Raw genomic sequence first — 24,050 nt, forward strand, 5'->3', positions numbered from 1 at the left:
CTTAAAATTACTGACCCTCTCTCTTAAAGTGGCTATCCTTGAGTCTTGGCATGAGCACCTGACACTGACAGAGAGAACTGGCCGTTGTCAAAGGTTTTGGCCATTGTTACAAAGGTTTGTAACCAACTATCTCTGCACCAAGAAGTCAGTGAGAGGGAGAGTGTTTAACAAGCTGGGTGAGTGGCACAGAAGAAAGGGCATGGAGAGGAGCTGAGAGCAGAGGGCTTGGAATAAAGCTCCAAAAAGGAAAGAAATCAAACAATTCATAGAGAAACAGAGAAAGCAACCAAAAACAAAATTAAGAGAAATGAGAAAGAAAAAATAAAATGAATGATGGCAGAAACAGGAATCGTTATGCACATCCTCAAGCTGTCATGGTAAAGAATATAAACCTAACAACTTTTCCTTCAGTTCTCCATGGAAATAAAACAATTATCAGGAAACTATTCTATTTTATTCTTCAAAGAAGTTATTTAAAAGCAGTTCCCCATTCTGGAAAGACTTGACTTCAAGAACAGATATTGTCTCTCATAAGTGTTCTTTGTGGTTAGTGTTTAACTCAAATGCCAGAAAACTGACACACCATGCTGCTTAACAGAAATGGATGGGTTTGCCTTATAGATCCTGAGGAGGAAGGAGAAAAATGTCTTCGAAAGTAAAAAGAATTGTGAGCTGGATTGTGTCCAAGGAGAGTTAAACCAGTGATTATCACCTTCCCCAGGTGGTAAGGTTTTCAGGGCAGTGGAGAACTTCACTTCCACCCCAGACTCTTCTCCTTGCTCCTGATGCTCATGCCATTCTCCTGTTGCTCCAAAACATCCATATCCCACCATCACAATTTCCTCCCTCCAGAAGCACCCAGTGCCTGGTGTACTGTGCCAGGCTCCTCTCCCTCACTGCAGTTTGGGGAGGGGTTGGTGTCAGGGCTTTCACCGGGGCAAAAAATCTTGTGCAGGTTTTCAGTGTCCTGGTGAAGCACAGGCTGTTGAGGAAGAAGAGGGTGGAAGGGTGAAGATGAAGAAACACAGTAATTGTGGCCTCTACACAACTTCCCTACTCAGGACAAAAGGCAGAGAGGAAGAGAGAAATGGTCCAAAATCCTGGGTGCTTTGTGGTGTAAGATTATATGAGAGCAAGAGAAAATTGTGGTTTCTGGCAGAAAGTCACCTTCTAGCACTTTCACACTCAGGTTCCTTGAAGCTCAGCCTGAATGAAATCTCATTAAATAAAAGCCTAAAACGTGCTTTATCTTAAAGGCTTTGAAGAAGTGTCTTCACTCCTGAAACATATTGAAGCTTTATTACAAGCCATACTCTGATCTGAGACACTGTGGTGTAAATCTACAATTACTTGCTCAAAATCTGTGGTATTTTCCTAGCAGTGGAAGAGATGAAGTTCACCCCTTCCTCCCAGGCAGGGGGATGAATTCCTTCTAAATAGTTGGAACAGTACATTTCTCCTGATATAGTGCTGGCACTTACTTTCATCTGGAGGATTAGAATTAAGTATCACCTTCATTTTACAATTATACTAAATTAAGTTAAATCATTATGTTTTAAACCTTCTGTTACACTGTAGAAAACTTACTTCAGCTAAAACTCCTACTTAGTATTTAACTTTAGATTCCCAAAACATGGGAATGCATAATAAAAACATGGAGAGCTAGTTGTCTCTGAAATGTTGCTATAAGAATTTCTGTTTTTACAGTTACAGATACATTAAATTTCAGGGTGGTCCAAAGTTTGTCAGTTTGTAATAATGACAAAAGTCCTGGGTTTATCAGAGAAGAGGTGTAGATGGTGGTTAATGAGGAGTCAGTGTTGCAATTTATATTATAGTGGCAAGAGGCAAAGACTGAATATGCACAAGAGAGGTGAATAATTTCATTTGCTTAGACACTGTATTCTGCATTCCAGGTGGTAATGTCAAACTGAGAGGATATTCCAGGAAATAATCAAAAGAGTTCTTTTCTAGGACCATTAGTCCTAATCCTCTCATACTCTTTTTTTTTTCTTTTAACATTATTATCATGCTCTATTTTAGTCTTCTTTACTAGTCCTTCACAAATAATTCCTTTTTCTCCTCATTAAGGTGACTATTAACTTATTAGTGATTGCCTCTGATGCAGTAGGTACTACAAATCTTGATCAGTATCATTTGTAGACTTTTGTAAACAAAAATTCAGTGTCCACCTTAAAGGGGTTGTGAACATACACTTCTACACTTGACATGTTCTGTAGCTGTACAACTGTATTCTGCTGTTCCAGATTTCAGAATTCTTAACATAAAAGCATGTTTTACAAAAGTTATTTTTTAGAAGTGTAAGCCATGCAGTATTAAAGCATTTCAAAGAACTTATTCATCTATCCATCCATAACAGAGAGACACTGCAAGGTTCATATACAAGATTATAGTTTTACACTGATTTTTTGCATAGGAAGGACCAAACCTGAAGCCTTTCCACATACAAATTAATTATTTTAAAATTTCTTGTTAATGAGAAGCAAAATAGTGGCCACCTATTGAAATTATTAGAGTTACAACACTGTATCAGAGATCGCATGTTTTATTTTTAATTAAAATACCTGTACCATTTTTTCAGAAGAATAGAACTGGAAGAGACCTCTGAGCCATTGAATTCAGTCCCCCTATAATTATGGGCGACTGTATCATAAAATCTCCTGGATAGGCAAATCAGTTTTTCTGTACTCAGTGTGTGGAGCACCAACTACATTCTCATCAGTTGTCAATGTTTTTCATTGATTTCAGTGCTGTGCTCTTTTAACTAGGCATATCACCTTCACTGACCCAAATACAGACATTTTGCAAAATAATCTCTCATCTGGCAGCCAGATTTGCTGCTTTATACCCTTCCACCTGTCTAGCTGCATTGTGATCATACTTTTTTCTACTGAATTCTTCTCCTTTTTATTTGTTATTTCAAATTCATAGTCATAATATTGAGAAATGGGGGATTTTTAGATGAGTCAGTCAATACAGGGGAGATTAATTTCTAATTTATGCTTTAAAAATAAATTTGTTTAAAAATTCTGTTCACAATAGCGATTTGTTTAACTTGTGTTGCCACAGTGCACATCCAGTTTGTGTCAAACAAATCTAATAACACAAATCTAGTAACACAAATAAGCAGTGCCCTTGGTGCTTGAATGTACTACACAAAATAGGAGATCATGAAGCTGTTAAAAATGTCTGATGGTGAGACTTCCATTATGCCAAATCTTCTTCTGAGCTCCTGGTTGTCTGTGGTAATGATGGATCAGTGAAACAACCTTCATGTATAAACATGATTGCTGTAGTTGTTGCACTCTCAGTTCTGGATGTCTGACATTTCACTAGGTGTAGCCCCTTGAACTGATTTTTTCTGTGTCCTTATTCTTACATGATTTTAACTTTAAAAGAGAAATGTCACACCCCTTTAATCACATCACTTTTTTTTTTTTTTTTCCTGCTTCAACATTTCAACATTATCTTAAATTATTTTTCCTGTGACCTTGCTTGGTCCAGACTTTCAGTAAAGGACTTTCTTAAAAAATTAACAGGCCATTTCTTCTACACTTGGGTGTTGCAGGGATCTCAAAAAATCTGTAGTTGACAATTAAAAATCAATATTCTATAAGACTAGTAGAATAAACTTTTGAGTATTAAGAAACAGCATTGAAGAAACATTTTTTTTTTCTATAGAGCACCCAACTCTCTATATTAATAGTCTTCCTTTGATCTCCTCCTGGAGCTGACAAGATAGGAAGCAAATTGGTAATTTTCAGGGTTTATTTCTTCTAATAAAAAGAAAAAAAAAAAAAAAAAGAGAGACATAATTGCAAAAGCATGTTTTACATCAATATGGGACTTGCCTAGCTACAGATCCAGACAGAAAACCAAGTCTGGGTTTCTAAACAGCAGTTAAGGTACTGTGCTAACACAATCCTGTGGTAAAAAAAATAGTATTTCCTGCTCTTAAAAAAGCAGTTTGTGACATAAATCCTATTACATAAACAAACTATTCTGTGTAGGTGAGGCAGCTTTTGTTTCTTGAATATTTTACTATCTCTTTAGTGTTACTTTGGCCCTGATGAGCTGCTGTGGCTCTGGGCTGTTACATTTCCAGACCCTTCTGTCAAGGAGGATTCAAACCACTTGTCGGTTTGCAGGCATCATCTCCTGCAGAGAAATTAGAGACTGAACCCTGTAGTGAAGTGGTAACTTTTAGCTATACTCACAAGTGTCTCTCAACCCTGAGATGTCACTTGAGAAAAAGCCACATTCCAGAATGCTTTGAGATTCTGCTTTTGAAGTGACAGGAGGAGCTGACAGATGGGAGAGCAGGCTGAAGTCAGGTATAGCTGAAGTAAGAAACGGCCACATATGGATGGCTGGGTGCTCTAGACTTTTGATAAAAACAGATGACAAACCTTTATTGGTTAAGCACTTAATCAAAGTGAAAATTCATTTGTTTCCCATTTCGTTGGTGAAGATACTTGGCTTCCTGAAACACCTTTTTTTTTTTCTGTGAGAAATGTTGTATGACCTGTAAAGAGATGACTGACAAATAGAAGAAGTACCACCATGGCCAGTGAATTCTTCATGAGAAATACATTTTCATAGGAGAATTTCAGAACAGAGCATAGCTTGATAAGCCCTGGAAAGCTGCTATTTTGGTAAACACACCGAAAACATTACTGAGAGATTTCTCTTGCTGACATTAGAAATGGAAATTATAAAGTTTAAAAGACTCCTCACCCATGTAACATGAAGTAGGAGGAGTGTGAGCCATGCTTTTTGTCCCGTGTAGCTTACTGACCAATGCTGATGTCCCAGGAGTGTACTTGTTGTTGGTTCTGGCAGGTCATGCAAAACCAATACAGCAGGAAAGAAATGTGATGAAATGACAAGAACCCTAAACATAACCACCCAAGGACTGTACACCCACATTTATGAGTGCTGATTCAAAACTAACAGAAATCAAACAGGTAGAAAATCACTCCAAGAAAAGTGTTAGGACCTGTGAAACAGCTTGCAGTAAATGGAGAAATAATAAAGAAAAAAATTGTGCATTTATTTAGAAAATAACAAAGGGATTGACATAGTAGGAAGCTGTGTAATTGCTAAAAGAAGGATATTATTATTTTTTTCCCAGTAACCTGACGATGGGTTAATAGAGAAACCTAATCTGAAAAGGAAATATTGTGAGACTAAAATCTGTAAATGTTGTTAAGCAACTGGAGGAATGAGTAGAAATTGCTCCTGCTGTTGACATGTCTTTCTAAATAGGCTGAAATCAGGGAAAACCTCTAAAGATTAACTCAGTAATTTGGAAATTACAAGGAAAGGATTCAGTGGCCAGCACTTTACGCTGTGCTGTCTTTCTGTGGTTGCCAAGCCCTTACTGGGGCAGTATATTTTGGTATCTGACTGTGTCAACTGCAACACAGCTCAGTCCAAAACAAGAGTGGGAAGGAACAGGCAGCACTGGGATGGCTCAGCTCGTTGTTATTGCTGTTTTACACAGGGATTCTGATCTCATTAAGATTTATATAGTTAATGAAAAAAAAAGGCATACTTGGGAGTTTGAGAGAGACACTTTTACTTTAAACATAATCTACATTATATAAAGCTTCCTGTGTTTACACTGTGAAAGTGCTGACACAAGCTGAGAGTCACTCATAAAGCAAGTTTATTTTTCAAATACATTGAGTGCAGAATGCACAAAAAAGCTTACAAAAGATGGAAGCATATCTCAGAAGGACAGAAAAAGATTCAAAATACATTTTATTATCTTAGAAAAAATGCTGGTTTTCATATAAACCTTTTCTTTGTTTTCCTTAAAGACTTAACCATAGTCTGTGACAGAAATGTTATGACTCTAGAGATACATTGTTTTCAGATTCATTGTGAAACATCCAATATTCCTTCTTGAACCTTTCATATAACCTTATAGCTAGAGGTTTTACTTAAGGCTAAAGCCTCTCATGAAGAATTAAGGCTGTCCCAGCTTTTCCCATTTCATTTCTTCAACCATGCAGTTGAAGAAATGAAAGTACTAATCCTTCTCAGCATGGCTTTTAGTTCCAGGCAGAACAGGAGTTCACAGAGCAGTTGGACTCTAAGATTGCATCATCCTGGAAGCCACATCCACATTGCCATGGCAATGGCATGCAACAGTTCCTCTGAGCTGAACCTCCTCCACTGAATAGCACCTCCCAATAGGTGACAAACACAAGGTTGAGCACTGCATCCGATTTTGGAGTTTGTATAAACCACTTTTGGTAGAGATGGGGTGTGAAATCTGTGTGTGTGTGTGTGTCCTGTGTAGTTATATCAGTAAAAATCTGACTTAGCATGTCTTCACATAGACTCTGTGTAGCAATAAAACTCACCAACTTTCCATACAAATGGGTTATGCTCTGCTAAGTGTATTCTCCTGAATCTGGGAATCATTGTTATTATTATTGATCTCAAATACACTGGTACAAACACAGATATTAATGCTTGTGGCAAAATTGGGTACTTGAGACAAGTCCTTTCTTTGTGTCCTTGACAGGTGTGAATTGGCTGAGCTCTGTTGGGCATAATAAGCTGGGACTTGGTTTCCTGGAAGCAAAGACAACACTGGAGAGTGGGCTGGGATTCCAATGAGTTCTGGATTGCTTTTTAATGGTGGTCTAGTCTGTATTCATACCTAAGTCCCTAATGCTTTTGATCTCTTGGCAGTGAAATACAGAGCTTGATAACCATGCCATCCTTCTATGCAACATGCTTAAAATTAGAGATGTGATTATGCATAATGCATTTTTCCAAAGTGACCTGGTTTTCATTATCAATACAAATGATTATATAATCTTATAAGCAATATTTAATGTCTACCTTACATAAATACTGATAAACTCATTTTTAAGGGCTCGTTGCTGAATACTCTTTTGACATCTTATTTTTGTTTACATCTTCCCTGAGAATGTTGGCACTTCTGTCAGGTGCATAACAAGTTCCTTATATATCCACCTCTGGGTGTGCAAGGGTAGAGAGAAGACAGGTTGATTACAACAGAATTGCTCTCAGATTTCACATATGCTAGCTTCTTCTGCGTTGGAAGGTATTGGAAAATGTGTAAGATGGAAGAAAGGGATTACACTTCTCAAATACACTCATTTTACGAGACTTGCTCTCCATTGATTTTTCCTCAGGATCTCTTTGACTCATGCTAACTTGATGACAGAAATCCTTGCTCTATAGGGAAGAAAACACTTCAGCTGTGTAGCTTTAAAACTGATGAAAGGTTCGTTTAAACACTGGGGGAATAATCAAGTCACCTTAAAATCATCTCTGTACTTGAGATGAGCATGGTGTTGTCTCAGTTTGGGAAAATGAATGGTGCTGATGTGTCTAGTGCTTTTTTATAACTGCAGAGACTGCGTATTTAAAAAGCATCAAAGTGATTTAATGCATTAATTGGATAAAAGGAAAAACAAGTAAGTCTCGAAATGAAGGAAACTTAATAAAGCTGGCAGATCTTTTGCAAATAGAGAAGTATTTTCTTTGTATAATGCAGAATTCTTCTGAAAGCGGATTTTTTCTTTGATTTAGCCTTGATTAAGTGTTTCAGGGGTAAAAAATCCAATTATGCCTAAACTCAACATGTTGAAAATACTCAGAAGAGAACCCAAAGCTAATTGATGTATCTGAATTCATATTCAAAGTGAGAAATTACCTAACATATGTCTGTAAAGCATTGTACCAAGGCATTCATTTCCTTGCAGCAACTTTCTTCTTTCAAGATACTGCCCTCAAAAATTTAAATCAAAACAAGCAAAACCAATATCACAAATGCACTGATTGCTTTTCAAACTATCTGAAGAGTTCAAACCACATGCTGAATTAGTGGATCAGAATTCTCTAGAATGCTTTCCTTGACTCCAATTAACTTGTTTTCTGACCTTGGGGAAAGTCACTGGACATTCCTTTTTGTCTGTATATCAGTAATATAAGGAAAATTATGTTTATGAAGTGATGTTTACAGGGTTTTTAAAAAAAAATTAATTTAAAGTGAAAGATAAAAATGTGAAGTCCTGCTGTTAATAACTTTCAATTTTTTTTAAACCTAAAAACCTCCAATTTGATGTTACTTTTTTATGTTTCTTACTTCGTGCTCCATTGCTGTGTGATTATTGGGGTGTTGGTAATGTAGCTACACCTTATCAAGGGCAAAGGTATAAGGTTATGTTTCAGTGGCCTAAGAATACATATGCCAACAAAAAAAAACAGTGAGATAGTAGTAAGTTTTCAATTTCTCACTCTAAGGAAAGAGTATACTTTGGGCCTCTTATATGAGAAAAATGTTATTTTCCCTTATGAACTGAAAGATGAACTTTTCTCAAAACTGAGAAAGGTTCAGGACTACACCAGATAAGCTGGCATATTTTATTGGCAGGACTCATTTGCTTTCTTCATGCTGTGCAAGCTGACATGAATAGGTTGTAAAAAGAGGTGATAATACAACGAGAGATAGTTACAAAGAAAATTGGAGGAAATGTAACCAGTTCATTTTCCTCTAAAATGTAATTTAGTTTTTCCAAAGAGCAATAAAACATAGGTATTTAGAACACTAAGTGGAGGTATGTATATGTCCCAGATGGACTTTTAACTGAAGTAACATTATAATGATATTGGTATCTGCTAAAAAAAAATCAGCAAAGATCATTTATCTGTCACATTAAAGTAGCTGGAAAATTATATTTCCTGCCAGTTCTTAAATTTGTACATATGGTCAAATTTCAGCATCAAGGGAGACCCTGAGGTACCTCTTTATAGAGCCAAATTGTGCCTAGCAAGATTTGCCATAACTGCAGTGTGGAATGAGTCCAGAAATTTTTTTAGGGCTGGTCCAGAGCTGGACTTGTGAAACAGCACTGGCTGGTACCTGTGCTGATAGCTGGGTACATCTGCAGCACCGTGGCACAGCCTGCAGGGTCCCCTGGGACTGGTGGAGCTTTGGAGCAGGATCCAGGGCAGGAGCAACCCTTGGGGCTCCTTACAGCAGGACATGGGAAGGGACCTGTGGTGTTTGTGAGGTCCCCAGGGCGAGGTGAGTGATGAGAATCTGACTCTAAGTTCTCAGAAGGCTGATTTATTATCATATCATATCATATCATATCATATCATATCATATCATAGAATGCTATACTAAAACTATACTAAAGAAAGATAAAGGATACATCAGAAGGCTTAGTAAGAATGATAATGAAAGCTTGTGACTGACTCCTCAGAGTCCAACACAGCTGATGGTGACTGGTTATTAAATACAATTCACATGGAACCAATCAAGCATGCACCTGTTGGTGAAGAATGTCCAGGCCACATTCCAAAGCAGCAAACGCAGGAGCAGCAATCAGATAATTATTGTTTTCATTCCTCTCTGAGGCTTCTCAGCATCCCAGCAGAAAATCCTGGGCAAAGAGGATTTTTCAGAAAATATCATGGTGACAGGGACCAATGGTGGTGTCCACTCCCAGCCAGGTCAGGCTCAGTGCTGCACTGGGGGATGGCTGCTGTGCTCGTGTGCCTGAGCTGGGGAGGGGAAGCTGCTGTGAAAGCTGCTGTGGATGGTTTTGCATCTCCCTCCCAGCCTCAGGGACAGCATACATCCAGCAGACACAAATGGCATGTTACTCCTCAGCCCTGGCTGATGCTGCCAGTGCACTACATATTTACAGTGGCCATGTAAACATAGGTACTTCAAAGGCATTGTATGAAGGATATAGCAAAGGCTCTGGGCATCTTTCCTTTGATGTTTTGAGTTGTGGATGGAGCCTGCCATGCTAAAAGAATTTTTCTGTGTGAGGTCTGTTTAGCTCTCAGTTTGGCCCCAAAAACCTGAAAGTATGCTATTTTTTGATTTGGTGTTGTTATAGGTTTTTGCACAAAGCCATAAAGTGGATAAGTTTAAGAATATTTTGAGCAGTTATTTCTAGTGTGCTTAATTAGAACTGAGTTAAGCGAGGACAAACCCAAACTTGGCAGTGACTGTTTCACTTAACCACAGATCACTGGTCCATGAATCTTTTTTCTATTAAAGTGATTGCTCCTCTCCATTTTCAGGTCATATTGCATGGATGTCTGACATGAAAGATATTCACTAATGCTTACTCTGCTTATCTTGGGGTGTATCAATGCATTTTAAAGTGCCTAGGAGGATACATGTTTATAGGCAATACATAGCAACTGCCCATTTAACTCATTGTTTTTCATTCGCATGAATATACAACCTCAATATCTCAGATAAGGGTCAAAAAAACAAATAATATTTAAATATATTTTGTGTTACTAACTTTGTTTTCCCTGTTATTACCTTCAGCCATTCAGCTTTTGTTTTTGGATGATGTCAGTGAACTTTTCAGCTGTTAGAGGCCCTTTTATCAGATTTACCAGTAATGTGCATATGCTTCTCAAAGGAAATGCACTTTTGTCCATGGCTTGCTTCAGAGAATAAAAGGGAAGTTTAGAAACTGTGAAATGTATTATACAGAATGTTAATTCCCTATCTGATATAGCTGGATTTAGTCAACAGAAATGCTGTGTGGCTGATAGGAGTTTTTGAACTTCAGAGACTGTGATTAAAAGTAATTAAATATTGAAATGTTTAAAAGCTAACCATGAACCCTGACTCAATAGAAGCATATTTAAATATTGTTCTTAGATGAGGTACATATTTTCTTAGTGCCTGATGATTTACTGATTTCAAGTCCTGTACCAGTATTAAAATGACATCAGACAGTTCAGTTATAGAGCAGGTTATGTCATTGTTAAGTGTAGCAATCTGTGTAAACTGTATGAAAATGTGTTTCAGGTGCATTAAAGGAACAGCACTTGATGAGTTAAAGCATCCCTCCTGGAAGGTCTTTGCCAAAGCATTGTACAAGGTTGAATTGGCAAACTTTTGTAATCTCTGATAGTTTTTGCTTCATCTCAGCCAGCAAATGAGTTCATTGTGAACTTTGGAAAACAGTTCACAACTGATAAAATATAATTCTGTCCCCCAGAAATCAGTAGAAAAACTTCAGATTATTTCTGCAAGAGCTGGGACTGACATACTCCTACACATAAGAAACAGGAACAACAGAAGCTGCAACATCAGTTAATTTTAAGAATATCCACAAGTTTTACTTTGCCTACATTTACTTTACATTTGTTGTCCAGCAGGAATTGCACTGGCTTTTCCCATTAGAAAACAGGCATGCTTTAGCCTTTGTGTTTTATGTGCATGTTTGTGTTCACCTTTGTGTGTGGGGATAAACTGATCCATGCACGTATCCAGAAAAGCCAAGCAGGCAGGTCAGGGGCACTGCTCATGGCTGCACCGAGGTCACAGGCTTCTCTCCTCACCAGTAAACATGCACTCCTTTTTTTAGCTCAAGAACTGCAACAGAAACCAGAAAGAATACTGTCTGCTCCCACTGATTTTCAGTCTGCTGCTAATTGAGACATAGCACTAACTCTGTGATGCTGCTGTATGTGACAACTCACACCCATTTACTGTCTATTAGTGTTATTCTGGCTTTAGAAACTAAATCTGGCATCACATTTTGCCGCTTGGGAAAAGATCCTGAGAGGAACAAAGCACTAAGATGCAGTCAGAAGTGTCTAGTCACTAATACCAGTCACCACCTCAGGTCTCAAAAGTGCCTTGATTAGTGTTTGACAGAAGCCTATTTGTTAAAAGAAGGAAAAGGTTTGTTTTAAAAGAGAATGTCTTGGTAGGATGCCTATTAAAATAACAATTGCACCCTATAGAAATGGCAGCTTTAGAGGAACCCTGGAAATGTTCTGCTTGTCTTCTACCCATTCAGTGCAAAAAACTTGTGTAGATGTGATGTCCTGAGTTCATTAAAGAGACTTTTGCCCGGCTGACAGACCAGGAATCTGAACTTCTAAAAACACACAAGCCAACCCTACAAATTTTCCCCATATAAAAATACTTCAGTCACAGCAAACATTTCAAAGACTGGGCATTTTAAAATTGCAGCAAGCAGAGGATCACTTGAAGCATTGTTCATGACCCAGCGTGTCCCTTCTTTTCTAGGGATGCTGCTTCAAATTAGGTGATAATTTAGAAAATATCTGTAGTGCAGAGATAAATCATTGTATCCCTTCAGTGTTGCCACAAACAAAACATGCACAAAAATTCCTTCTTTGAGTGTGCTGGCATGTGAAACCTGCCCTTGCTGTCTCCTCACTGCCCTGACATGAACTCTTGCTGCACTACACAGGGTTGCAATGGAGATAAGCAGGTGCTCAGCCTTCCCTTTCTAAATGTTTCCCAAACCTCCCAGGCTCACTTTTGAGTCTCTAGTTGTTTACTCCTACGTTCTGGAATGGAAATGTCCTTCAACTTAATAAATTATAAATAATTTTTGGTGCAACTCTGTCCTTGCAGCATTTATATATGACTTCTATAAAAAATTCCCATCCTTCAGCCAGCTATCTGCAAGGCAGCTGTGATCCACTGTGCTGGTCTGCTCTCAGTGATTAGGGAAGTTCTGCCCTCTCTGAAAAGTCTGCCAAGTCAGACAGTCCCACACTCAGGGATCCACATGAGGCCCTGCCACAGTTTGCTGCTATCTGAAATTAATATTTAAGCCTGACAACATATTCCAGGACCTGTGCTGTAGGATTAGGAAGATTCAGGCTTCAGAGCCAAACCCAAAACTTCCCCAGCATTTTCTCTCCTAAGTTAGCTGGGAAAAAAACCCACAAAATTTCTGTATTAACCATCAGCTCTGGAAAAGAGAAAATCCACAATTTCTAATGCAGAACTTCTCTTAGAACATACTTGCTTTATTAGGAGGCTGAACCTTTGCCTGAAGCTCCTCTGCCTGACTCAGAGAAGCTGCATCTGGAGCAGACAGTAGCACTCACTACCTCAGTGTACCTGTAAAAAGCTGCTTAGGGAGAAAGAAACCATAAAGATTAGTAAAAAAAAAAAGAGCAGAGAAAGGGGGAAGAGTTGTATTTCTTAAAGGCAGGACAGTATGAGAGCATTGAAAGGTCAGCACTGTCTGTTTGGGGCCAGCCTCTTAATTTAGTGCACTGAGGGATGCTTCATGCTAGAGGGGAGGCTTTTCAAGCAGTGTCAGTTTACATTTGGCCAGAGGAAGAAGGATTATCATCTCCTTTGCAGCAATGTGGAAAGGAGGCCACCATCCCACTCATCTTCAGGCATGTGGAAACAGTGGGGGAAATTAAACTCACTGCAGCTCACAGTGTTTCCTGTGAGTTGGAGCTGGTGATATCCAAAGCAAATGCTGCTTCCCATCCATGGCTGCAGTGAGACTCAGATTGCTGCTCACTGACAGCATCTTTACAGGCATTCTAACTTTAAAGAGGGACAAGTGGCTGAGGAAATGGGTCTGTAGCCCTTGCAAAATCTTCCAGCAATTTTTTTTTTAGTATCTTTGGGAATTCAGTTTCTGCAGGCTGGCCAGATACAGCTGCAAAAGCACACGGGGCCATCAGCACGCTTTCTTTGGATGCCTCAAATCCAGCCTACCTGTCTAGATGCTCCAAACTGATTTAAATTCCTGAATTCCTTCACACAGGATTACACCTCCCTCAGTACTTGCTCTCCTCTGAGCACTTGAACCCTTGTGTGGGGCTCCTCTTCCAGAAGACTCTTGCCTTGCTGCCATCACGTGGTGCCCAGGCTGAGTTTGGCAGCGGATCCTATTTTCCCCTAAGCCCTGACTGCCCACCAGGAGCATGGAGCACTGCAGTGGTGACAGTGTTTGCTTGAGGCTCTTGTTACTCTGCTCAGCCCTGGCTTCAGGGAAGCAGCCCTGTGTTTGCATTCCTCCAGAGCTGGCTGTCCCAGTGATCTCTGCATGGGGCAAGGTGAAATGGTTCAATCCCCAAAATATTCTTCTTTCCTATGGACACCTTCTGAATGCCCTCTGTTTGTAAAGCACCCCAGCAAGCTTTGCAGAGCCCATCCAGGCTGCTCTCTGGCACGGTGTGCCCACAGGACTGTACAATGGGCTCACATCACTTCCAGCCCATGGCCCAGGCTTCACACTCTGCTTCATGGCTTCACACAGAGCACTCCCACAGCTGATACAGATATCTTGTGGCTGCACAAAGGACTTCACTCTCGAGATTGTCTATTGATCATCATTTGTGAGCCCTGCAATTCTCACTATTGCTCTCCTGTGAATCATTCCAAGCTACTCTGAGAAATTTGCTGCCCTTTCTGTTCTCTTGATAAGTCACCACCTCCTTCTCATGAGCTGGCAGCTGATTGAACGGATATGAGATTTTCAAAGCATTGAAATAATATTTAGCATTCTAATTATATTTTTGTAGGTGCTAGTAATAATAATGCAGTATTGATTCATAAGATCTCAGGCTGGAAAGCTCAGCAAGTCAGCTAGATTGGAAAATGCAAAATGATTTTTAAAGGCGCTCTGTAGTGAAATACCGACTTAAAAATTGTAATTGTGAAAAAAATAGTGAATCTTTCTGCACACTCTTCCCTAAGTGAAAACTTTAAATTGCAAGATACAGATTTTTATGTCAGAATTATACTAGAGCAAGGGTAAAACAAAGAATTAAAACAATTCATACTAGGTTAGGATAAAAGGAGAAAAGAAATCCCTCTGAGTTGGAGAATAAGCTGAGTTGGAAGGGACCCACCAAAATAATTGAGTCCAGCTCCTGGCCATGCATGGCACCATTCCCAAGAGTCACCCCATGTGCCTGAGAGCATTGGCCAAACGCTTCTAGGGCTCTGCCAGGCTGGTGCTGTGACCACTGCCCTGGGAGCCTGTTCAGAGCCCAACCACCCTCTGGGTGAAGAACCTTTTCCTAATGCTGAACCTAAACCTCCCCTGACACAACTTCAGACCACTCCCTCAGGTCCTGTCCCTGGTCACCACAGAGCAGAGATCAGAGTCTGTCCCTCCTCTTCCCCTCATCAGTGAGGTCTCCCCTCAGTCTCCTCCAGGCTGAACAGACCCAGTGACCTCAGCTGTCCTCACCCAGTTTCCCCTCAAAGCCCTTCCCCACCTTTGGGCACTCTCTAATAATTTAATGTCTCAAGGTGAGGCCACCCCATTGCAGAGCAGAGCAGGACAATCCCCTCCCCTGCCCAGCTGTGCCTGATGTCCCTGGACAGAGCTGGCCCTCCTGGCTGCCAGGGCACTGCTGGCAGGATGGAGGGGTAAACTCAGGGGTGAGCATGCAGTGCTGCAAAACAGAAGACTGAGGTGTGAATTTCTGCCTTGTTGAGTGTATTTCTTTCTTTGGAATCCTTGCTAGTGTTAAATTAATTTATCTTTTTGTGGCTTCTCCTGTGAAATACATTAGCTATTCATAGGCATGGAGATCTATCGGGCAGGAAGGGCACTGCGTGAGGGGAAATTTGCATTATCCTGTGTGGTGGAGAGTTCATGTAAGCTCTGTGGTTGAGAATAGGACTCTTATTTAGTAAGCAAAACATTCCTGAGGCTGCAAAACCTCAGAAATTGGTTGGTGTTCCATCCATTGTGCACGCATCTTCCCCTCTCTGCTGGAGGTACTGAGGCAGTTCCTCCCCTGAACAGCAGCTGCCAGCATAAGAGATGCTTTGGAGAGCCCAAGGACAGCTTAGCTTTAGGTTTAAGACATAATCAGGAGGAAGAGGATCTGTGGAACAAGAATACCAAGAGGTCACAGAGAGAAAGGCCATTTTATCTGTTTTAACAGCTTCCACCTGCATGGGCATGATGAAGAGATGCTCAATGTCTGGAGATCCGGGTGAAGCTGCACAAAGAGCACAGGGAGCTCAGGTAAATGAGTGCTCCTCACCTGAGGCAGCTCTGTAATTGCCACTGCCAGTCTGGGGTGGAACAGGTCTGGCTGCCTGAGGACTTAATATTCCCCAGGCTTCCTCAGATCTCTTCCTTAATGTTCTCTAATGGAGAAATGCCAGTACAATGCACTAGGTAAATACGTGTTCCCAGTACTATTGACACTGCAGATCAGGCATTCCTACTTATATTCCTAATTTGTTACTTACTTAAACAGAGGAAGAAAAGGGAAAAGGTGTAAGAGGCAAAGGGCTTTTCTTTGAAGGAATAGCAGCAGTAATAACAAATCAGTGTAGTTATTGAACTGCTCAGAGCTGTCAGAAGGTAAGGACTTCCTGTTCATTTTGATGGCAAATCAGGAAGGTGATCTATTCCCCCTTCTAGCCTCCTGTTCTTGAGAGAGCTAGTCCTTTCAGCAGAGAATGAGTGATAGAATTCATATAGACTTCAAAAAGATCAGATGCAGATGCCAATGGCATCATGGAGATAACATCCTCAAGCTGGGGTGGTGATAGTGTCTGTTTAGTGGAAAATCATGCAACCATCGGACAAGCTCTAAGCAGTTGCCTCAATTGCCTTTTCCCAAAAGAGAGACCACAGTACATTACATCCAAAAGCTGCTCAGTTGGTTCATCAGGGGTCTAACAAATAGTTTGCAAACAGATCTAACAAAATGAGTTTGATTTTAGATAGATTTGTGGTTTATTTTTTTTTTAAAGTTCTAGCTACTGCAGAAAACTGCTTGACTCTTTTAATGACAGTAAGCAATACATAAGCAGTTTTGCTCTATCACTGCCTTGTACTTTTGTTACTGTAGGCAGACAGATAAGTGGGATATGCAAAAATCCTGCAGTCATGTTCTGTGAAGTTCTCACAAAGACAGAATGCTTAAATGTTTCACCTCTTCACCATAATAAGAAAACAGAGCAGACAAATATGGCTGGGAAGAACATGATGTGGACATAAATCCCAGTCCAAAACATAACTGCTTGGTCAGATCTTCTGAGAGCAATGACTTCAGCTCAATATCTCTGGTAACAGCATTCATCTGCACACAGCTCCTAGCCTGTGGATGAGAATGGGTTTGGATGAAAAAATGTTTCTTGCTTTTATACCAGATACACCAAAACTAGTTTGAAGTGAATAATTACAGAGCAAACTCTGTGGGCCAATAGAATGACATCAAATGACATCACTTCAGAAACCCTACATATTCTAAGTAAAAAATTCAGAATTTGTCTTCTCTCAATAGAAAAAATGTCAACAAAACTTTGGAGGCCTTCAACTTTGGAATTTTATTATGGTTCATAGTGAACTAAGAAACTTGCTGAAGTTGTGATCTGAGTTTAAAGGGGGGAAGAGACACAGATGGTTCCTGCAATCTTGGTTTTTCTCCAGAAGTTTTGTTTCTACACCAACTTTACACATGTAGCTAGGATTTTATAAATAGGTATCATATGAAATGCAACATGGCCTGTGAAATTGAAGCAGCTCTTGGCCTAACCTCCAAAAGACTCCTTTGGTTTAGCTAAACTCTGCCAAGTCAGGAGTGGATTTGAAGTCAACTACCAAGCCATGTGTTGTCCTTATCTTAACCCAAACAAACCTTTTGTCCTTCTCGTGTTCCTTCACAGGACACAGCCCAGTCTCACACCAGTGGTTGTTTCCTTTTGACTGTGCCCCCCTGTGCCTGCAGACCCCAGTGTGCTGCCTGGCTCCACTGCCCTCCTCTCAAACACCTTTTGGGGCTTGGCAGGCACAGCAGCCTCCACACTCACCCAGCTCCCTGGGCAAGATGCCAGGTGAGCCTTTCCTGAGCACAGGAAAGGGGGAGTGGGAAGGTGGGATCATTAAACCAGCAACCACTGCGTGTGCCCAAGCAGGATGAGGTCCCAGAGTGCTTGTCACATGTGAACTATTAAAAATTTGCAATGGTGGTTAAGATGGGATGGAAACTGGCCTATAGACTGGAATAACCCAACAGGTGAACATGGCTTTGATTCTGCTGGGTGCTGAGCTTTAGGGACCATATGCTGTTAACTTTGGTGAGTAAGAGAGATGTCATGATAGTTTTATTAATATTTTATGTGCAGGGAGTTCAGTAAACTCTGGGCAAATCTTGGGAAACAGGCAGGGAGTGTGTGTTTTGTGGGGAAGGAGGGAGAGGAAGGAAGGAAAGGAAGGAAAGGAAGGAAAGGAAGGAAAGGAAAGGAGGAAGGAAAGGAAGGAAAGGAAAGGAGGAAGGAAAGGAAGGAAAGGAAGGAAAGGAAGGAAAGGAAGGAAAGGAAGGAAAGGAAGGAAAGGAAGGAAAGGAAGGAAAGGAAGGAAAGGAAGGAAAGGAAGGAAGGAAGGAAGGAAGGAAGGAAGGAAGGAAGGAAGGAAGGAAGGAAGGAAGAAACCCTTTCCCTAGGGAATAAATGCAGTATTGTTCTTCCCCACTACTTTGTAAAGCTTTCATTGTTCATTCATTTTCAGAGACACATGTACTTTCCCATGAGACCAGAAGGAATGCATAAAGTCCCTCATTAAATACATCTTACCAAAAATCCATACTACCTTGTTACTGCAAGACCTCAGCAGAAACACTGTGATTTCTGAAGTCTCATGCAAAATTCAGGAGTGTCTTTAGCAGAGGAGATTGTTCCACTACAATGTATTTTTAGAAATCAACCTGTTGAAAACAGGGACATAGATGAAGAACTTGGAGGACTAAGCTCAGCCTTTAGTATTTCCTGAAATTTTTATCTGACCAGGAATAAATTCCAATTTTAAGTTTTTACATTTTTAAATTGGGATGATGATAGTGCTGAAAGTCCTGCACGTACACAGCATCAAGTGACAGAAATGGGCACAAATTGGTAGTGTCTCTTGTCAATTCCATGTCTATCCTAACCCACCCATCTTATCCAGCCCTAACCCACCCTATTTGTGAGACCATTCTTCCTTTTCAGATGACTGCATAGATCAATGCACAGTTCAATAACACTAAACATTACATTTAGTACTGCAGAAGGTGCAATTCCCTTAAAGTTATGGTAGATGTCCCTTGGAAAACCTGTGCCATGACTGCCAAAATGGGATGTGAACATGAAAATAACTTATTTTGCCAGATACACAATTCATTCCAAATAATATGTTATGTTCTTTGGGGTTTTGTGTAAATATCCTCCCTGTTTTGAGAACTTCAAGCAGCAATCTTCAATATACATCGTCCTACTGATTTTAAAATGGGATGCTTTCTAATATCTGTATTATTTTTCAAAGACTCTAAACATCTTCTGTTTCAAAAGTTTTGTCAATTAGTCTTAATTAGGAAAATGATTATTTGGTCTTTATGCTCTAGATGGATCATGAGAGATAGTTGGATAGATATTTATATCTAGGAAGGACCATTCTGGTCTAGTCCAACTTTGTGCATTCCTTTAAACACAGAATTTCACCTGATAATCCCTAAAGCAGAGGGAATTATTTTTCCTTACTATATTAGCAAACCTTATTAGCCCTAAGAACTTCTGGTAGAATTTCAGCATATCTTTCTGAAAGGCTTTGTATCTTGATTTAAAGATTTAAAGATGAGGATGCATTCCTTGTGCCAGCCCATCCCAGTGCTGCAGGCAGCAGAACAGTGGACAGGTAGGATAATTAGCAGAAAATACAATGGCACACACTTTCTTTTCTGTGCCACATCTTTAAATGGAGGATCCTTTTCAGCTTCTGGAAGCTGAAAAACCAGACAGAAATATGTCCTTTTCTTTGCCTCTCTTGCCTGTCTCCTTTCCTTGAAATGTCATTAATATGAAAATGCATTTTTCCCTTGTTCACTGCACTTGAAATGCCAGTTGTGTCATTGCTCTCTCTCCACTCCATGCTCTTCACTAAAATCCCCCCTTGTTCCTTCTGCCCTCGGCCCCTGTAAGCCCAGCACAACAGAGGAATACATCCAGGTGTATGGACACCCAGGACATGGCAGGTCCTCTGCCACTCCCTGACCTTGCTGCTGTGCAGGGGACTGGACACAAAAACATTTCTGTGCACTGCTGGTGCTGTGTTAAGCCACATCTGGAGTGCCAGTGGGAGCATGGGGCCCCAGGGCCAGGCTGGGGGCACCTTGCAGGCGGTGGTCGGCTCTGTGGCAGATGATGAGCTAATGAAGCTTCAGTGATGCTAAATCAGACTTTGGGGCATTGAAAAGGAAGTTAGGTGTCACACAGTCACGCTTGAGGGAGGGGAGAAAGAAATCTTGACATGATCCCAGATGAGCAAAAGGAATTGCTGAATTAAAAGTGTGGCTTTGAACTGCCGCTTGGTGAGTTGCAGACAGGAAGCTGTGTCCTGCTCTCCCATCCATTTTATAGAACAATAATCCCATTGACTTTGCTATAGTTTTTCCTGATTTACACTCATCTGAGATAAACACAAAGCCCAGTGTCTTTCCAAGCCATCCATCTTTGTTTGTGGAGTACTAGTGAGAGAAACAGCTCAGCCGTGCGTAAGGGGAAGTCATAATCTGACTGTACGATCTGCAGTGGCACATTGTATTATTAGCTCCTGAGTACTCTGTTTTACAGCATAAATTGACTGAAACAAACATGTCTTTTTTTTGCCCCAGCTTCAAAGAAAATATTTTTTTAATGCAGATCCAGCCACGTCGATGACCTATCCTAATAGTTTTTCTATTTTGTTTCATATTTTCACTCTATGAAAATTTGTGCTGCCCTGGTATACGTTCTGCAGTGAATTTGAGCTTGTTAAAATTGGAAAATACATTCCAAAGCTGTGGAGCTCGTTTTCCAGAGACCTTGGTTTTTATTCCTTTCCCAAGATTCTGAGGTAGAATATAGCCTTCGCTGCCTGCAAGACCTACTGTGTAAATTGTGAGCTCTTTAAGACCAGCATCTGGTTTTAGTGAATCACATTTTCTTCTTTGGTGTATTTCTTTTGCTTCCATTTGCAAACACAGGAGGGATGTAAAATTATACATCCTATGAATGTACAGTTCCAAATTGATGCTGGTTTAGGACGCACTCAAAAATAATGTTTTTTCTGCTGTACCCAGTGAGTGTGCAGAGCTGCACACACAAAAAAAGAGATTAAAATAATGTAGATTTCTTCTTTATTATTCTAGTGTACTTTATATGGTGATTGCATAATCAGATGAAAAAGATATTATGCATAATTTTATTTGAATTCAAGTTAATTTTTGTACATTTGCCCTCAGAAAAGTAGAAAAATAGGAATATTCCAATGTTCTTTGGAAAGCTTTAGATTATTATTTTCTTTATTTGGGCATTTTTCGGTTAAAGGGGATGATCTGCACTGTAATTGCACAGTCTCTCCTAATTCCTGGAATCAGGATTTTTCCTGATTGCTCAACACTTGCCACAGAGAGCACACTGGGAACATTGTTGACCACATATTTTCTCATTAAACTCTGATCTGTGTGATGGATCCTCCTGCAGTGTTCCTGTTGTCCTTTTCCTCCCTCTGTAGTCATGCTGGAATCATAACTGAGAGCACTCCAAGGTAGTGATTTCTTCTCTTGTCTTATCCATGCTTTGGTGCAGTTCCTCTGTGTTATCATCATCGTATCCATAGTGAAATATATGTAGCAATGTAAGCAAAGTAAATGAGAGGCCAGCTTTACTTTAGACAGTTAATTTATCCTTATTCACTCACTTTGCATTTTCCCCTCTGAAGGAAATTTCATACCACTGCTTGTAGCAGTTTTGTTGGAAAGCTGTACCAACAGCAGTGGCATCCACCTTCTGACTAAGTGATCTCTGTTATGGATTTAAAGGTTTCAACATTCCAATGTCAGCTCAGTTTTCATAAAGTTATTCCTTTCAGCAAGAATCTTTCAAATATCCATAACTTTGGGGATTTGCTTTGCAATTATTTTCTGTTACAAATAAAAGTCAAGCTATATATCTGAGAAACTCAGCAAATAATTGCCTCAAAGTAGGTAGCACTGCAGTGAAATGCAGGGTACAGCTCACCTTCCATAGTATTACTGGATATGCTAATTTATGCTGCACATATTCTTATTTTCAGCAATTTCCTTTCTTAAAAAAAAAAAAAAGTAAAGGATACCAAAACATTCTGACAATTCAGTAACAGATATTACAGATATTTTGAATTAAATATCAGTACTCCTTCCTGAATGAACCCCTGATTTTTACATATACTACATTTCTTCAGATTTAGTAGTCGGAAAATGCTCAGAATTCTAGAAAGATGTGAATACAGACTAAGATGCCTTCTTTTAGGAGCTTACTTTTGAAAAATATGGCCACCATGTGTAAATACTGGTCATCAGTATGGTACAGAGACCATATCAGCATTGTTATATTTCCTTTACTGGCTTTAGATCACGCTCTACATTTCTCTTTATGTGCCACTGCTGGTGTGTTGTAATGGTAAGGCTAATTATAATAATAGATGCAGTAGTGACTTTTCAGCACTGGATGGATTTTTGAGTAAATTATTGAGGTCACTAATTCCTTTCATGCAGGCTATGAATAGAAGTGATTTTCCAGCACTACCCTAGAAGAAAAATACTCTGTGATCTGTTATCAATTCATAAATCTATGTCTCCTAGTTCTCACAAAGTGAAAGATAGTCTATTTAAAAAAAATCATGTAAAAAGTGATGTACTGCATACAGTATCAAAGGTGTAGGTTATATTTATACTTCATAATAGAACATTCTGTACACTAAAAGTAGTGCTAATGATTCCCCTGTTATAATTTCCAGCTGCAGAAACTGCAAAGATATGTGTTTTATTTAAAACATATTATGCACAGAAGAAGACTCTAATCAGAGTGCATTCGCTTTTGAAAAACCAAAATTAGTGGTAGTACAGACTTCTGAAAGCTTCTCTGATGGTTCAGTGCCAGCCTGTAGCTCATTTTGGTGCAGCTGGAGCTGTCTGTGTCTGTTTGAGTAGGTGCTGCTGTGGGTGTGCTAGAGGACAGGAGTACATGAGCATGACTTTGGTGTGTGTGTGACAGTCAGGGTTTGGTTTCCTAAAGGGATCAGAATCTGTATGCCATGAGGATTTCACAAAAAAAAAATTAAAAAAATTTAAAAATCCCAAATGTCATTCTGTTACAGCCAGCTGGGCTGCTCCTGAAAGCAGAACCTCAAGATTTAGATGGAACTGGCAGGGTGCCAGTTTGACACCTGCACTTTGTCTACCTTTTCTTCTTTCTTCACTTTTCAATGAGAAATCTTAAGCCACCTGAGTGGAGATGTAATTCATGTGTAGGATATGTAATTCATGTGTTATGGTAGTGATGATTGATTAGGCAGAGCATTTCAAACCCAAGGACATTCTGGCTAAGAAAAGGCCTTTCTTGTAAATCCAGGCATTTGTGACCATATGTATTTGATTTCAAAGATTTCACTGAAAGCTGCCTTAGATGGAAAAGAAACAAGTGAAAGAAATTAAAAAAAAAAATTATTAGGAAGTGTATCTTTAATCTTTCTTCACAGGAATCTCTAGAGTCTGTTAAAGATAAAATTTTATCTATGGGAAGGGACATTCTCCCTCCTCCTTGTGCTCTCTTGTGACCGTTGTTCTTCAGCCACCACTGTCTGTGATTAAAGGCAAGAATAAAGAACATTTTGGTAATAGTAATATTTTTAATATTAGTAAGGACTATATAAACAGGGAATATGGGCTAGTGACATGTGCCTGAATTGCCTTTTGGACAGCATATACAAAATGTGGTTAAAACTGGTTTTGCTGTCCATCTACATAGCCAGGCAGATCCTTGACACAGCTGAAGATTATTCTCACAAGAAAATGTGTTTGGTCATCACCAGCAGGAAAATGTGGCAGCAGGACAGTATTTAGGTGGCTTGGTGTGTATATGCAGGTGGGCGAGTAAATGACATTGCAATCCTCTTGTCTTTCTCTTCATCCAAGTTCTTGAAAGTTCAAGTAATAAAGGTGCAATATATTCACTGGATGGCGCTTTAAATGCTAGTTCTAAAAGGCAACTTGTGGGTTTTTAATATAAAGAAATCAAGGGCAATTAATTTTCAATAAAAATAAATCTAAAATTCAAGTTTAACATTAGCAATGCGCATATTATTGTACTGCTTGTCTTCTGAACAAAGTCATAATTCCTTTTTACTGAGACACTAAAAATAGCTGTGGCTGTAATATATGTCATGAGTCATAAATCAATAAGA

At 39.7% G+C, this 24,050-nt stretch overlaps 1 protein-coding gene across 3 annotated transcripts in view; it reads left to right on the forward strand.

The window, feature by feature from the left end:
• The window catches only part of MAGI2 (membrane associated guanylate kinase, WW and PDZ domain containing 2), a gene marked incomplete at both ends in the record, with an annotated part of 698,114 nt that overhangs the window by 324,642 nt on the left and 349,422 nt on the right, over positions 1–24,050 (forward strand). The gene's annotated exons all lie outside the window — the stretch shown is intronic.

Source organism: Fringilla coelebs (assembly GCF_963513975.1).
Source record: "Fringilla coelebs genome assembly, chromosome: 5".
Lineage (NCBI taxonomy): Eukaryota > Metazoa > Chordata > Aves > Passeriformes > Fringillidae > Fringilla > Fringilla coelebs.